At 43.2% G+C, this 15,448-nt stretch overlaps 1 non-coding gene and 1 pseudogene across 1 annotated transcript; one reads left to right on the top strand and one right to left on the bottom strand.

Annotated features, from left to right (window-relative positions):
* The first annotated feature begins 5,848 nt into the window (after window positions 1–5,848).
* Window positions 5,849–5,966, top strand: LOC133386276 (5S ribosomal RNA). The gene has a single exon (XR_009763101.1). It is a non-coding gene; the product is annotated as a 5S ribosomal RNA (ribosomal RNA).
* A 652-nt stretch (window positions 5,967–6,618) lies between these two features.
* On the bottom strand, window positions 6,619–14,933 carry LOC133386108 (uncharacterized; annotated as a pseudogene).
* Between the last annotated feature and the right edge of the window lie 515 nt (window positions 14,934–15,448).

The following is a 15,448-nucleotide window of genomic DNA, read 5'->3' as shown; positions in this document are numbered from 1 at the left end:
CCGCTTTAATCTCAGCTATTCTGTGGTTGGTGTCATTGAATAATAAATACATGCAACAAGACTACAATCTTCCTGAGTGCTTCCGGCAATGAAGTGATTAACTCTTAATCCACAGCAAGAAAAGTGCATTGCTCACAAAAGATCTTAAGGAATTCCTATGAGTTTTTGCCTACATCTTTTCCCAGGAATTGTGACAGAAGCAAACTCTAGATTCTTGCATAAATGATACATCACCACTACTGAAAAGCTGCAGGACTGAGGAGAATAATATGAAGGACCTGACTCATCTTTGCAATCATTTCTAAGGTTTGGTCTGCTTTGGTGTTACTAAACTCCAGATTAAAAGGTCAAAGCTCCATTTTGCCACCCCCAGCCCCCATAAATCAATCCCTCTAAGAGCTATGCATCTTTTCTGGGCCTCATCAACTACTGGAAGGAATTGGTCAGACCATTCCAGACAAGTGACAGGCAGCAGTTCCTGAAATTCACAGTTTAAATTTTAATAGGTTTTGTTACTAGGCAGAATGCAGCAGCCCAGGGATGGTATATGACTTTGTAACCTTGCCCAGACTGAGCTTTGCTTATCAAGTTAAGTCTTTCCAGACCACCCTTCATGGTTGCAGATCTTAGGAACATAGGAAGCCTTACACTGTGTCAGGCCATTGGTCCATCATTCCAGATCAGGTTTCAGGCAAGGAACTGAACCTGGGATCTTCTGCATACAGGCCAGATGCTTTACCACTGAGTGACAGACCTTTCCCATATGATGTTATTATCATTATCATTATTATTTTTATTTATCATCCGCCCGTCCCCCTAAGTTCCTGGGGTGGGTCACAACCATGTCAAATACAACATTAAAAACAGTTGACAACAAATTACAATTGCAAGAATAGTGTGGCTCCTAAAAATATCTCAAGGGTCAATGGCCAGGGGAAAGAGGTGCATAGAATTACATTTGATCAAATCATAAAATTAAACTTAAATCAAAATACAAAATTCAGTGAGAGCAGCTAAAACAACCATCTTTAAGTCAGCATAGCAGGCTTCATGCTTGTAGCCTGAAACTACGGATGTAATATCCTGCAAAAGCCTAAGCAAATATGTTTTCACTTGGCGCTGTAATGACCAGCTGTACCTCTGAGGACAGGGCATTCCACAGGTGGACTGCCACCTCAGAGAAGAACTGTACAGTTATCATCCCGTTATGAAGAAATACAACCAGTCTCTCTATCACTCTCATTTTCTCCCTTCTGTTATATGACCTGATAGCTACATAGGAGGGAGGTAGCCTGCTCCAAGGGTACAGGAGTCTCCATCTCATAGAACCATAGAATAGCAGAGTTGGAAGGGGCCTATAAGGCCATCGAGTCCAACCAACTGATCAATGCAGGAATCCAAATTAAGACATACCCAACAGGTGGCTGTCCAGCTGCCTCTTGAATGCATCCAGTGTTGAAGAGCCCACCATCTCCCTAGGTAATTGGTTCCATCGTACCACTCTAACAGGAAGTTTTTTCTGATGTTCAGCTGAAATCTGGCTTCCTGTAACGTGAGACCATTATTCCATGTCCTGCACTCTAGGATGATCGGTGTGACCTTTCAAGTACTTAAAGAATGCTATCATATCTACCCTCAGTCTTCTCTTCTCAAGGCTAAACTGTTCTTTCAGTCTCTCCTCATAGGGCTTTATTTCCAGTCCCCCAATCACCCTCGTTGCCCTCCTCTGAACCCATTCCAGTTTGTCTGCATCCTTCTTAAAGTGCAGTGTGCAGAACTGGACACAATACTCTGGGACACTTTGAGGTTTCATGGCTCTTGGAAGCACATAAGGTCCCACTTCCTAGTAATCTTACTTTAGCCAAGCAGTGAAGAAAGGCATCTACATAATCAAATCTGTATGCTGCTAATTTTTGTCTTTCTTCTTCTTTGGAACACAGGGTGATTTTCTTCTGAAATTTCTTTGTCCATTCCACTATCCAACTTATGTTTGCAATATGATCTACGGTGCCTCTTCCCTTTCTAAATCCAGCCTGGACATCTGAAATTTCTTGCTTGTAATAGCTAACAAAATTGCTAATGCTGTTGGTGATCTTTCTACTGATGGTCTCTTGTGTTTTCTATTTAAATTTAAATTAGGCAGATCATCACCTGTCAATTCTGCCTGTTGCCTCAGGTTACTGTGGTGCTGACCAAAGATGTTAATGGCAATTGTTATCACCTCATTGAGACAGAACTTCAAAGGAATGCACATTGCAGCCCTTCAGAGCAAAGCTTTTTAGGTTAATAACGATGTCAAATTAGCTGCGGATTTGTTTTTTAAAAAAGCCAGTGTCACTGACAGTCAAAAGCGGATTCTGAAAGAATTAAGTAACAAATCCAAAAATGCTGAAATTCACCCCCATCTCTACTGGCCACTCTATTGATTAACAAACGAGGCTCATCTGACCAGTGGAGCAGGTTTCTCTGCTACAGAGCCCACCTCCAGGTGCTGGGTTCCAAATCAGAGGCTGGAAAAGGACTCAGAAATCATCTATTTCACCCCCAAACCCATAACAATGTTTTATTTTGTGTGTGTGTGTGTGTGTGTGTGCGTGCATGCGCGCGCACTGGATTGGGCTGATGGGAGTTGTAGTTCAAAAAAGTAACTTTTCCAGGCTTTGATATATATATACATATGAGTATGAGTACATGTATGGTGTCTGTGTGCATGTGTGTGACTTGTGTAGGGATGTACACATTCACTTTGGCTACGCCCAACATTGACATGTAGCACCTGAAAGGCTGCCTAGGAGAGAATGCGGCCCTCAGACAGAAAAAAAAATCCCACTTGCAATGCTCTAGTCTAAAATATAGGGGCCAGGTGACTCCCATACATGGAGTCCACCTCCTCAACTGCTTTTGAAATAAGGTGTAAGCAAGATCATCTGTGATCCAGTCGCTTTGCTACAATGCATTCAAATGAATCCAGATTGGTTTTATTATCACTGTAGCCAATGATTGTGCATAACCTCAGCTGTTTGTCTGAATCCATTCATTGCTGGCCACTACAATTCCAAGCAGAAGATCTGATGTATAGGTGTGACTTCTCCATAGTTATCCAGGATCTATCTGATTTACTATAACTTGTGGAGTTTGGCCACATCATCACAAAAAAAGCTACACGCAAATACTCATGAAAACAGTCCAGCTGGATTTTAGTCTGCAGCTGTTCCATTGTTATCTCTAATGAGATTGACCTATGGAGGCTTTTGCATTGAACATTCAGGGAAAAGCTACTTATCATGGTGACAGGACCATATTATTCATTTTTGCCCACATTCACCATCTTTTTTGTATTTTTTATTTGATTTTTCATGTATCTCTCTTAGTTGAAGTAAGGAAGAAATCCCTGGAATACTCTGTAGGTTGCTTGTTTGCTCACAAAGAATAGCATTGAGGGAATGGTATCACATATAGATCTAAAATTAGTAACTTGCTTGATTGTTTTAGCTCTTATACAGCGTACTTCTTTAAGAACTAAAAACTGTTTTTGTTCCTACAGTGATTTCCTTAGGGAATACAAAAAATAAGTCTTGTAGCACCTTAAAAAATAACAGATTTATTAACTTTATGGTGCCATAAGACTCTTCTGTTTTGCTTCAAGAGACTAACACGGCTATTCCTCTGGAAAGTTCTAAAGATGTAAAGATTGGAAGATGATATGGGGTGGAATCCAATTGCTGTTCTGGAGGGGGAAGTCCTCTGGCACATACTGGGGGAGTGCAGGGAGCTGCAAGAGAAAAAAGGATTAACCCAAAATTTCCTCCTTCCCCATTCTGCTAAACAATGCCTTCCATCAGAAGAATAATACCAACAGTATCTCACCCACAGAAATGTTGGAAGTGAAGGGAGGAGCAAAATGTATCTGAAGACATGCTCAATGCATAGCTCCTATTGTTACTTCATATACATTGACTCCTTTCCTATCTAAATGACTGACAAGTAGATTTAAGGAAGCATGTATCAGCCCGATATCAGCATGAGGCATCCATGAGCAGCTGCTGAGACCCCAGGGCCTTGCAGTGTCTACCACTGCCAGCACCTGTTCTGGGCCCTCCCTTTGCACAATTGTTTTCCTGGCACTCCACTGTTACTGCCATTTTAATTTCCCACAATGACCAGCCTAGGCTGATACTACATCAGGGCATAATGGAAAATCAAAATGGTGGCTCCTTCAAACTGCTCTTGTTAGATACCGCAACCACCGACAGGTAAGCCTAGCAGAGGACCCAATGAGGAGCCCACCAGTGGGCATTTGGCATTAGCCCCATCACACCTAGACCTGGCCACTGAGAATTTATATAGATATGCACTTTATCAGAATTAAGCTGTCTCCACTTCTTTCCATGGTGCCCCTGTCCATCAAAGAAATAACACTCTCCTTTCCAGCAACTTGAGTAGGGAAGAACTCAGGCACATCCTGCTGTAACTTCACTGAACATAATCATACCTGTGAGGAATAAAAGTTGGAATTCTGGTGTTCTGTGATGCAAACTGAACAAAAATAAAAGCACACCATCCTGCTTCTGAATAAACCCTATTTAAGTATTGTTTTATTTACCTTTATTTAGATGACAGAGACAGCTGCCTCCAAACATTCTTTACTTTTTAAAACCCACAAATTTGCTCTCTACTGTTCCTCTAGCAATCAGAAATGTCAAGAGGTATCAATGCTTTGAGATGCAAGAGCAGTTATGTTTCCCTCCTCCCATAAACCTTTAGTTGAATGGCTACCAGCCACAATGGCTATATTCTCCACCGTCGGATGCAGTGTGCCTCTGAATACCAGTTTCTGGGAAACACAAGTGGGGAAAATGCCTTTAGCCTGATCCAGCAGAGCTTTTCTTATGTTCTTATTGAAGAAATGTGTGTGAGTCAGCTACTCAGAAATAGTAGTATACTTGCAGATAATCCACTCTTTCTCAGATGAAATATTTTGTAGACCATATTTATATTATTTTTTGCAATGCTTCTCTTACATGTTTGTGCATTGTAAAGGCAGAATGAACTTTTACTATGCACTCAACCCCAAATTTAGTGGCAAGGCTTTCTCATCATTCCTTGGCATGTATGTCAATGGGATAAGAAAGCAGAGAGGACCCACACCTCTTATCATTCTGTTCGTCAGCCTCTACCTAACACTTTCTGCCCATATGCAGCATTACACTGGAATACTGAAGTTTATTTCAAGAGAGCTGTCAACCAATTAGTTTTGTAATTTGATTAAACAAATTAATCCTAAAAAGATTGGCTTCCAGTTGTTTTCCGGGCCCAATTCAAGGTGTTGGTCTTAACCTTTAAATCCCTATACGGTCTCGGCCCAGTTTACCTGAAGGAGCACCTCCAGTACCACCAACTAAGCCGCCCGACCAGATCAGCCACACAGGGCCTTCTCTCCGTCCCACCAACGAAAACAGCTAGGTTGGTGGGGACTAGAGAGAGGGCATTCTCAGTGGCGGCCCCCACTCTCTGGAACTCCCTCCCGTTCGATCTTCGCCATGCCCCTTCCCTAGATACATTTCGCTGAGCCTTAAAAACATGGCTCTTTGGACAGGCCTTTGGGGTCCCCGGGGTGGGCTAATTTCTTTATATTGTTTTAAAATTGTCTATTGATGGTCCTGTACAGCTGCTTTTTAAAATGGTTATTGTTGACTGCGCTGTATTTTATTTATTATGTATTGTATTATTATGTATTGTTGAATTTAATGTTGTACGTCGCCTAGAGTGGTTTCGGCCAGATAGGCGACTCAAAAATTAAATTTATTAATTTATTTTATTAATTTATTATTACTTACTAGATATATTTGCCTATGCCATACTACCCTGAACACGCCCGATCTCATCTGATCTCGGAAGCTAAGCAGGGTCAGGCCTGGTTAGTACTTGGATGGGAGACCACCTGGGAATACCGGGTGCCATAGGCTTAGAGGAAGGCAATGGCAAACCACCTCTGAATACCTCTTACCATGAAAACCCTATGAATATATATAAATATAGGGTTGCCATAAGTCGTAATTGACCTGAAGGCATATAACAACAAACCAGATATATTTTTGACCATGTCTGGCTCTGGTTATGTAGTCAAAAGTTTTAATAATTTAATTAGTAAGGCTGCAGTGAGTATAATAATATGTTATTATCTAACATTTCTAATTCAGAGGGGAACTTCATTTTCCTGTAACATTCAGCAAGACTATCCAGGATCTTCTTTTTTTTAAAATCCTCCTCATAATGTCCTTAACACTGATTTATAGCCTCCTCTCTCAGGTGGAGAGGCAGAAAAGTTGATAGCCTGATTATCAAAATTATCAAACAGTAAACCCCTGGAAAAGATGGCATTTCTAGTAAACTCTTTAAATCCAATTCAGAATGATGGGTATAAGCCATCTGCTAACTTTGTTTATATTATTCATCTCAGTGGCACCGTACCTATGTTCTACCTCCACTGTTGGAGGCAGGATACCTCTGAATACCAGTTGCTAGGAATCACAAATGGGGAAAGTGCTGTTGTGCTCAGGTCCTGCTTGTGAGCTTCCCATAAATATCTGGTTGGCCACTGTGAGAACAGGATGCGGTTCATACGTTCTCATGAGGATTGCTGTTCCAACCTTCAAGAAAGAGAACAAATTTAAGCAAGTGAGTTTGATAAACACAGTACCCAACATATAGGCCAAATTTGTGTTATGTATGTTTTAGAGCCAGACAACAGATATGAGCTCTTTGCGGAAGTTTTAGATGCAGATTTAGATCAATGGACAAGTGGTTTGTGCTATCTCACATTACATACTAGTATGTCATGCAATGAAAAGGCCATTTATATGCTGCCTTTTTAGGTCTGAAAGCTGCTTTTGACAATCTTGACAGAGAGTTGATTTGGCATACTATCACATGATTTTGCTCATTAAAGCTTTTCCTCTGATATTTTCCTCCTGAGGCTAGATCCTTTCCCTTCACTTCTATAATGAACATTCTTGTGATGAGGGTGCTTTTAAGAAGAAAATGAAGCTATAAAACCCCATTGTAACTAAGCTAAGGTGGTACAGGTTTTTCTTGCCCTCATGCAGAAAGATAGATATATTTTACTTTATTATTCTTTTTATATCACATCTGAATCGAGCGTCTTCAACTGTTAATAGGGTAACCACATACACATCACCAGAAAAAAGGACAAAAGAGGACACAGGTTTGCATAAAAACTGCGTATGCTAATTTATAATTCTAGATGCAAATTTAGAAATTATTAGAATTTATTTGGAAATAGTCAGAGCTTGGAAAAGTTACTTTTTTGAACTACAACTCCCATCAGCCCCAGCCAGCATGGCCACTGGATTGGGCTGATGGGAGTTGTAGTTCAAAAAAGTAACTTTTCCAAGCTCTGGAAATAGTACACCTCACCAAACCTAGTGGGAAGATTTTGACCAGGTGATGTGTGTGACGTGTTAGTCTGCTGTCCAGGTGCTAACTGCTGATGGGCAACTACCATGCCCCTGCTCTCCTTCATTCTTGTGGTTCTTTATCTTTAAATCCAGCTTGGACTAGATAGCCCGTCAAACAAAAGGCACCTGCAAGTAGAGTTTTTATTGTTGTTGTTGTTGTTGAATGAATGAATTTATATCCCGCCCTCTAACACTCTAAAACATCGTTAAAAAGACATTAAAATATATTAAAACAAAACATCTTTAAAAACATCTTAAAAAGCAATTCCAACACAGATGCAGATTGGGATAAGGTCTCTACTTAAAAGGCTTGTTGAAAGAGGAAGGTCTTCAGTAGGCGCCAAAAAGATAACAGAGATAGCACCTAACAGAGATGGCACAGTGGTCAGGCTATCCCAATCCAGAAACAGCTACAGCTGTCTTACCAGCCAAAGCTGGTAAAAGGGACTCCTAACCGCAAGGTCACCTGGGCCTCCAGTGACAAAGACGAATCCAGGAGAAGCCCCAGACTACAATCCTGCTCTTTCAGAGGGAGTGCAACCCCATCCAAAGCAGGCAACTGACCAATTGTCCAAATTTGGGAACCACCAACCCATAGCACCTCCGTCTGGCTAGGATTCAGAGTCAGTTTATTGACCCTCATCCAGCCCCACCGAGTCCAGGCAGCAGTCCAGGACATGCACGGCCTCTCCCGATTCAGATGTTACAGAGAAATAGAGCTGTGGTTTCATCAGCATATGGCTGACTCCTCACCCCAAATCTGATGACAGCTCCCAAGGGCTTCATATAGATGTTAAACAGGATTGGGGACAAGATGGTACCCCTGCGGTATTTATTGAATACTAGCCATGGACTAAAGTGATGGTGTTCTGCTTTGAATTCATAACCACAAAATGTTTAATACAAGGAGCATGCTTTTGCTTTACCCTGCCATCACCCAACCAGCACATGTTCTGTAGACAGGATTTTGATAGAGAAGAGTTTCAGAAACTGGGAGGGGAGGAGACAACTTCAAAAATCCTTAGGCCTTTTTGGACAGGCCCAAGCTCTTTCCCACTCCTGAATTTTGCCCTGGCTTAGTGCTAGCTTCTTTTTTTACCAAATTCTATCTCCCCAACCATCTTTTCCACACTTTTTCAAGCTTAACAAGTTGTAGAATAGCAGCCAAGAGCTCTTCTCAGACTGCTGAATTTACAACTCTGGGAAGTGTAGTTTTAAAAATTCCTTTGTATTCACTAATCAGGTGAAATTTAGCAACTGTAAAAGAAGAAATCACTTACCAAGTTAAGCCAAGGATTGTTCTGTTCCTCAGTCAATGGTGGAGGTTTTTGAGCATGCTCAGAACCAACTTTGATGTATTTGGGAAATGCAGTCATTGTTTGACTCCACATGACCCATTTACCAGGAAAAATAAGATTCTACAACCCCTAGAATTAGAGATCTAAGCATGCTCAGAAGCCTTGCTTACAGACAGTTGGAAATGTAGGTACAGTAGGGCCCCACTCATACGGTGGGTTACGTTCCGGACCCCCGCTGTAAAGCGAAAACTGCTGTAAAGCAGAACCCATTGAATAGAATGGCGCACAATGCCCCAAAACCACCGTAAAAGTGGAACAAACGCCATATGAGTGGGGCTTTCGTCTAATTGCGTCTAATTGAGCGCTGTATTAGCAAATCACTGTAAAGCGAAGCGCTGTAAAGCGGGCCCTACTGTATAATATAGTGTTTTAGCCAGATACCTTGTTCAGCAATTCTCCCCTGGGCTAGCTATGCAGGATAATGTAGAAGTTGTAGACAAATGCATATGGAAATATACTCATAAATGAAATAATACCAAAAAAATAAACAGGAACAAATACACAAATATTTCAGCACTTAGTAAACATCTCGACTAAATCAGAACTTTCCTTTCCTGGCCTTCAAAGCTGTGAACTTGTAAATCACTTCATCGAAATCAATGCCTTTCACCAACTCACTTTCAATGGATAATATAGCAAGATCGGAAAGCCTTGACTGTCCCATGGTAGATTGCAAATAGTTCTTTATAAGTTTCAGCTTTGAAAAGCTCCTCTCACATGAAGCCACAGACACACAAATTGTCAGAAATAATTTTAGGCTTAGTGAAAGGGTTGGGAGAGATTCTACGAAGTCCCATTCAACTATGAATGTCAAAACGTCTAATATTGCCCAATCTTTGGCTTCTTCCAGATCAATCTCTGCTGCTTTCAGATGCCTTCTCAGCCTTGGTATTTCTATTAAAAGCTCACTCTCAGATACCTCATCATAGAAAGTGGTCAGTTTTGGAATGGACACCTTTAACTCTTCTGCAGTGGCAGATAAGAGACTCTTCGCTTGAACAGCTTCAGACATGGCTGCTACTTCCTTGATGGCTCTTGATCTGATCTGGAGTTCAGAATGAAAGCGATCAATGCACTCAAGCATCGCTCTCTTATTTTCTTCTTGCAGAGTGAGTCCAGCATCGCTTGCTTGCTCCCCTGCCATCCTCTTCTTAAACCTGGCTCTTCTCTCTACTGCAATTCCGTATTCGTCTGATTTTAAAAGCGCCTGTTCAATTGCATGCTCCACTAGGTGACTGCGCTCCTCATGCAGAAAAAGTCTTAGCGCCTCTAGCTTTGTCACCACCTTGTCGAGAGTTAAGCCCTTAGTCTGCAGGTACTGCTGTGTAAGATTAACTTCCTGAAGTACATCAGACCAGAAGTACAGGTAGCACAGAAAAGTGAAGTCACAGACAGCAGGCAAAAGACCTTGTGCTGCACCTCTTGTGTCCAAATTTTCATGTGGATCACAAAGAGCTTCAGTCGCCGCCCCAAACTTATCGAACTTTTCTTTAACTGGCTTAACTGCAGCATGATGAGCACTCCAGCGTGTTGTTGATAGCCTTTTCACTGACACTCCAGTATGGTCAATTAACACATCCCATCGATGGGTGGAAGCAGCAAAGAAAGAAAATATTGTCTCAAGAGTTCCAAAAAATGTCACACACAATGCATTTTCAGCAAAAGAGTGCTGACCGCACAAGTTAAGTGAATGGTCCACACATCCATTAAAAATAGCTTTCTTGTTCTTTCCCTTAAGAATGGCTTGTACACCTCCATGGATTCCAGCCATAGTGGCAGCATTATCGTAACCTTGAGCGCGGCACATCATTATGTCCAGTCCATCACTTTGCAGATTTTTAAGAATGTCAGAACTGAGGTCAGCAGCTTTTTTCCCCTTTAAAGGGAAAAATCCTAGAAATACTTCTTTTACTTCGACTTTCCTATTGTTGATTTTTACATATCTGATCACTTCGGACATCTGGTCAGTATGTGATATGTCAGGTGTGCTGTCGAACATGATCCCAAAGTACTTTGCAGACTTTATGTCCATGACAAGCATCACCTTCACATGATTTGCCAGGGCACTTATAAACTCATTCTGAGTTTTTGGTGAAAGATATGAGACAGATACTTTAAATTTACATGTGCTCCGCTTTAATCTCATTAGGTGCTCTTTCAGCACTCAATCATATTTTGAAAGGATCTCAACCAACTCAAGAAAGTTCCCTTTATTCAATGAAGATTCATCTTCCTTGTGGCCACAAGGATTCTGCTTGGCAAGAAACAATGTGATATCAAGCAATCTGCACAAGATGTCCCTCCACTTTTTCTTCTCCATTTCCGTAAAAGCAATAGTTTCGTCGTCAGTGGTTTTGTGCAGCCTAAGTCCTGCTGCCAATGTTTTCCACTTTTCAAGGCAATGTAGGTGCTCTTTGGATGTCTCATGGTTATGTACTTTCAGGCTCAGTTTCCACCACTTCTGAAACCCAGTCACAAATTTGGATGTCGTATCTGTAGCACTAACGGCAAACAGTCGGCAGCAAAAACAGTATAAATTCTCACTCACGAGTGAGTAAACCATCCAAGACCGCAGAATTTTCTCGCCATTTGGCATCATCTTGTAAAACCACTCTTTTGAAAGCTGGCGCACATCTCCCTTAGCTTTTGCATCTTGCCTTGCCGCAACACTGAAAGGCCCATCTTTGTTCTGGAAAGAAGCACTTCCCCTTTTGATGATTTCCACCCGAAAATGATCTGGAACTGGTATCTCCCAGGAAGAAACATCACATAACATTTGCAAATCTTTCTCCTTAACGTTACTCATCTCATTTACAGTATCATGGCTAGAGTCACTTTCAGCACTCTCTTCTGCTTCCAATTCTGCCATTTCCACTCCTTGCTCTTCTGCAGAATGCATGCTAGCATCAGAAGAATCAGCTTTTTCAATTGGAGATTGACAAGCACTGTCTTTTGATGTACCCTCACCATCATCCGGTCTTTTGACATACTGAAGCATGGATCCAGCTAATGTCTTGAGTGATTTTTTTCTTGCCTCTTTTGCTTTCCTTTGCTGGTATCCACTTGGCCTTGGTGATTTATGCACTCCATGTGGCATGATTGAATATCCCTGCACAATAAAAAGGGTTGTTGGAAAGACTCACAGCGTTGTTGGAAAGACTCCATACACACACACACACACACACACACACACAGAGCCAGCTGTGGGATCATCACACAAACAACCTAGAATATTTTTTTCCCTTTCACAAGGACATGCAAAAGATTAAACCCAGGACCTTCTGCATGCGAAGCACATGCTCAGCCTACCACTGAGATATAGGGTAGAAAAGTACTCACTGTTCTGCTGGTTCTAGTGCTTCTCCACCACTTTATTCTGCAAATAAGAACATACAAACATAAGAATAGCCTGCTGGATCAGGCCAGTGGCCCATCTAGTCCAGCATCCTGTTCTCACAGTGGCCAACCAGGTGCCTGGGGGAAGCCCGCAAGCAGGACCCCAGTGCAAGAACACTCTCCCCTCCTGAGGCTTCCGGCAACTGGTTTTCAGAAGCATGCTGCCTCTGACTAGGGTGGCAGAGCACAGCCATCATGGCTAGTAGCCATTGATAGCCCTGTCCTCCATGAATTTGCAACACACAATGCTACTCCCACCCCTTTTTACTGTAAAACCTGGTGGGAGCAGCTTTATCAGTTATTTTTTTTAAAAAACTCAGCTTTAAAGAGATTTCACAACTGATTGGCTGATCAACCCTTTTCCCCTTGTGACCAATGGAAACACTCTGCTCTGACAACTAGTGTATTCATGGCCTTCAGCTGCTGCCAGCCAAACCTACCTGACTGCTAAAGTCATCATCTAAGGTAGGGGTGGGACCAACAGCAATTTTTAAGAGGTCCATGCAGAAAAAAAGGTGGGAAACTACTGGTATAGGGGGGTAGTTTCTGTATGTACCCCTGTCTGTTCAGGCAACCAAGAGGCGTTAGAGTTCACAGACATGTCCCAGCCAGGATGCTCAAGGTGTGAAGTACGGCCAGTAAAAAGAGTGGTCTGGGGATAATTCTGAGGGCCAGTTAGAGAGGCTTGGAGGGCCACATTTGGTCCCTGGGCCTGAGCTATCCTCCCCCCCTCCATTCTAATGAGCAGTCACAAGTGAAACATGGCAGGGGGTGCAGAAATCCTGATTCAATAGGTCCCCTTCCCAAGTCTGCACAGTTTTGTTTTGGCTTCAGAGTATCTCCAAATCAAAGATTACAGGGACAGAAGAGGCAATGTCATTTCCACACAGAATTGAACTGAAACCTATCTTTTTTTGAGAAATTAAGCACTGGGGATCATATTGCACCAAGTCTAACAGCAATGGTAAACTTCTATTTTAAAAAAGTGCCAAAGCTTACAGGTGCTTGCTAGCTCTGTACCCCTAAACCAAGGGATGTTCTCGGTTTGCATAAAGATTTTGTGTGGTTTGGGGACATGGGACAGGGGCTTGGGGGTCTTAGACCTCTTACGCTTTTGGGAGCAGAATCCCAGCAGGGTCCCTGTGTCTTCAGCATCCTATGAGATAATCAGCATGAAAGGGTGTGTTAGCCACTGAGAAGAGTCTTCTAACATGCTTCCTTGTCCTTTCCTGCTGATTGGAGCCAATCAGAGCGAAAGGAGGTGAGTCAGCCATTGAGAAGACTCTTCTCAGCAGCTAACACTCTCTCCTTTCATTGGCTCCCAGGGACATCTGTTTTTGTGGGAGAAGGCGTTAACAAGGTTCTCATCCTCAACCCAGAAGGTTGAGCTGTGACAAACGTGAAGGGACCCTGCACTTCTCAATTTGCCACTATTCTACTGGTTAGCAACCAGTGTCAAAAGGCCTCTTTGAGGCAACAGGGATTCTTTCACAAAGAGGGAGTCTTACCCAATTAAGAAGGGGGGGGAAAGAAGTGTGAAATTTGGCAAAAGGAAGAGGGAAAAGGCAAACAATAAGGGATGCACACACACAAAACCACTGAGCACAGCATAGTGCAAAACCCTTTTTAAAATGTGGGTCTTAGGGAAAGAGAGAATGAAAGGAAATGACCCATTCCTTTTGAGACAACCTGATATATTCCTGTGCCAAGGGAATGTCTTTAAGGATGGGGGCCCTGGTAATTGGCAACTCGACCATGGGATACATAGGTAGCTGGTAACTTTCCTGGCTGGTGTTATGGTTATGGATGCCATGCACTGTCCAAAATGTCAGGTAGGTAGAGGTGGGGAGGAGTCAGCAGTCATGGTGTATATCAGCACAAAGGAAATGGTTCCTTTACTTGGGAAGTTGGGGTTTGTGAGATCAATACAATGGGGGGGCAGACTGCCCTGGTGTATTCACCCTCCTGCTAAATTTGCACAGCTTCTCAACTCACTGGCCACCTTGATGCTTGATCACTGTGGATGAAATGCTCCCCTCATTCTGGTACAGAATGCATAGCCCTGATGAACTTCCCACATCTACTGTAACAGCCAATTAGATTTGGAGAGGCATCCTTTAAAAAAAAAAATACTAGGCTACACTGAATCCCAGTAAGTAGAATACCAACAGGCAGATTCCGGTCCATTTAGCCCCTTGGGGATGGTGATTTTTGCCAGTGGAGTGAACAATGGGCATTGATTAACAGCGCAAGCCAGACCTAAGTTCTGCCAGTTGAGAGTCGGGATTCAACAGAACTTGGGCTTTCCAGGCTCAGCTGGGGCTATGCAACATAAGTCCTTCACCCCAGCTCAGTCAGGGCTCAGCAGGCGGAACATAAGCCAAAGAGGGGGTACTCCAGGGGCATAGTGGATGTGGGACAGGCAAATTAAACTTACACGTATTCCAAAATCCTCTCAGCTTGCTTGGTCACAAGTCCTAACAGCCTTGCAGAAAAAGGGCAGGGCCTCGGCGTTCTCTCCCAGGGATTAAATCCTGGAGTCTGGACCCAAGCCCCGCCCAGCGGGAGATCATCCAGGCCGCTGGCGCCCTTCCCTCACATGGCGCCTGACGTCTAAGCGCACGTGCCGTGCTGCACAGGCCAGGCAGACGTCTAAGCGCATGCGCCGTGCCGCACAGGCCAGGCAGACGTCTAAGCGCATGCGCCGTGCCGCACAGGCCGGGCAGGCAGGTCAGCTCTCCGCCTGCCGTCAGCGGCGTCTGCCTGTGCTGCTTCTACTTTCTGGACCTGGTGCTGGCCGCAGCCTAGTGGAGGGGCCAGGCGGCTGTGGTGTCACCCCCTCCATGGTGTCACCCGGGTGCGGTCCGCACCTGCCGCACCCGGGTCGTGACGCCCCTGGCCTTTGAGCAGAATTCATTTGCCTCCCTGAATTCAAGCTGAATGAAGAGACATGTTTTCACTTGATTTCTTATACAAGTTTGCAATGTCTCACCTCCTTGTTTCTTAAACAGGAACTGCCATCAGAGAGCTATTATGTTGCTCTGATCAAGAACCTGAAACATATAAAATTAGGACAGGGGTGCTTGGGAGCATGTACAGAGTGTTTTTGCACAAAATATTCATAACAAGTCCACACACATCAGGGATTAAGGGTAACATTTTGACAGTAAGGAGTATGGCCTTCAAGAGACCTTGAACTCCAGCAGCTATGATTTT

Source organism: Rhineura floridana, chromosome 5, assembly GCF_030035675.1.
Source record: "Rhineura floridana isolate rRhiFlo1 chromosome 5, rRhiFlo1.hap2, whole genome shotgun sequence".
Lineage (NCBI taxonomy): Eukaryota > Metazoa > Chordata > Lepidosauria > Squamata > Rhineuridae > Rhineura > Rhineura floridana.
This window is presented reverse-complemented; position numbering and strand designations above follow the sequence as displayed.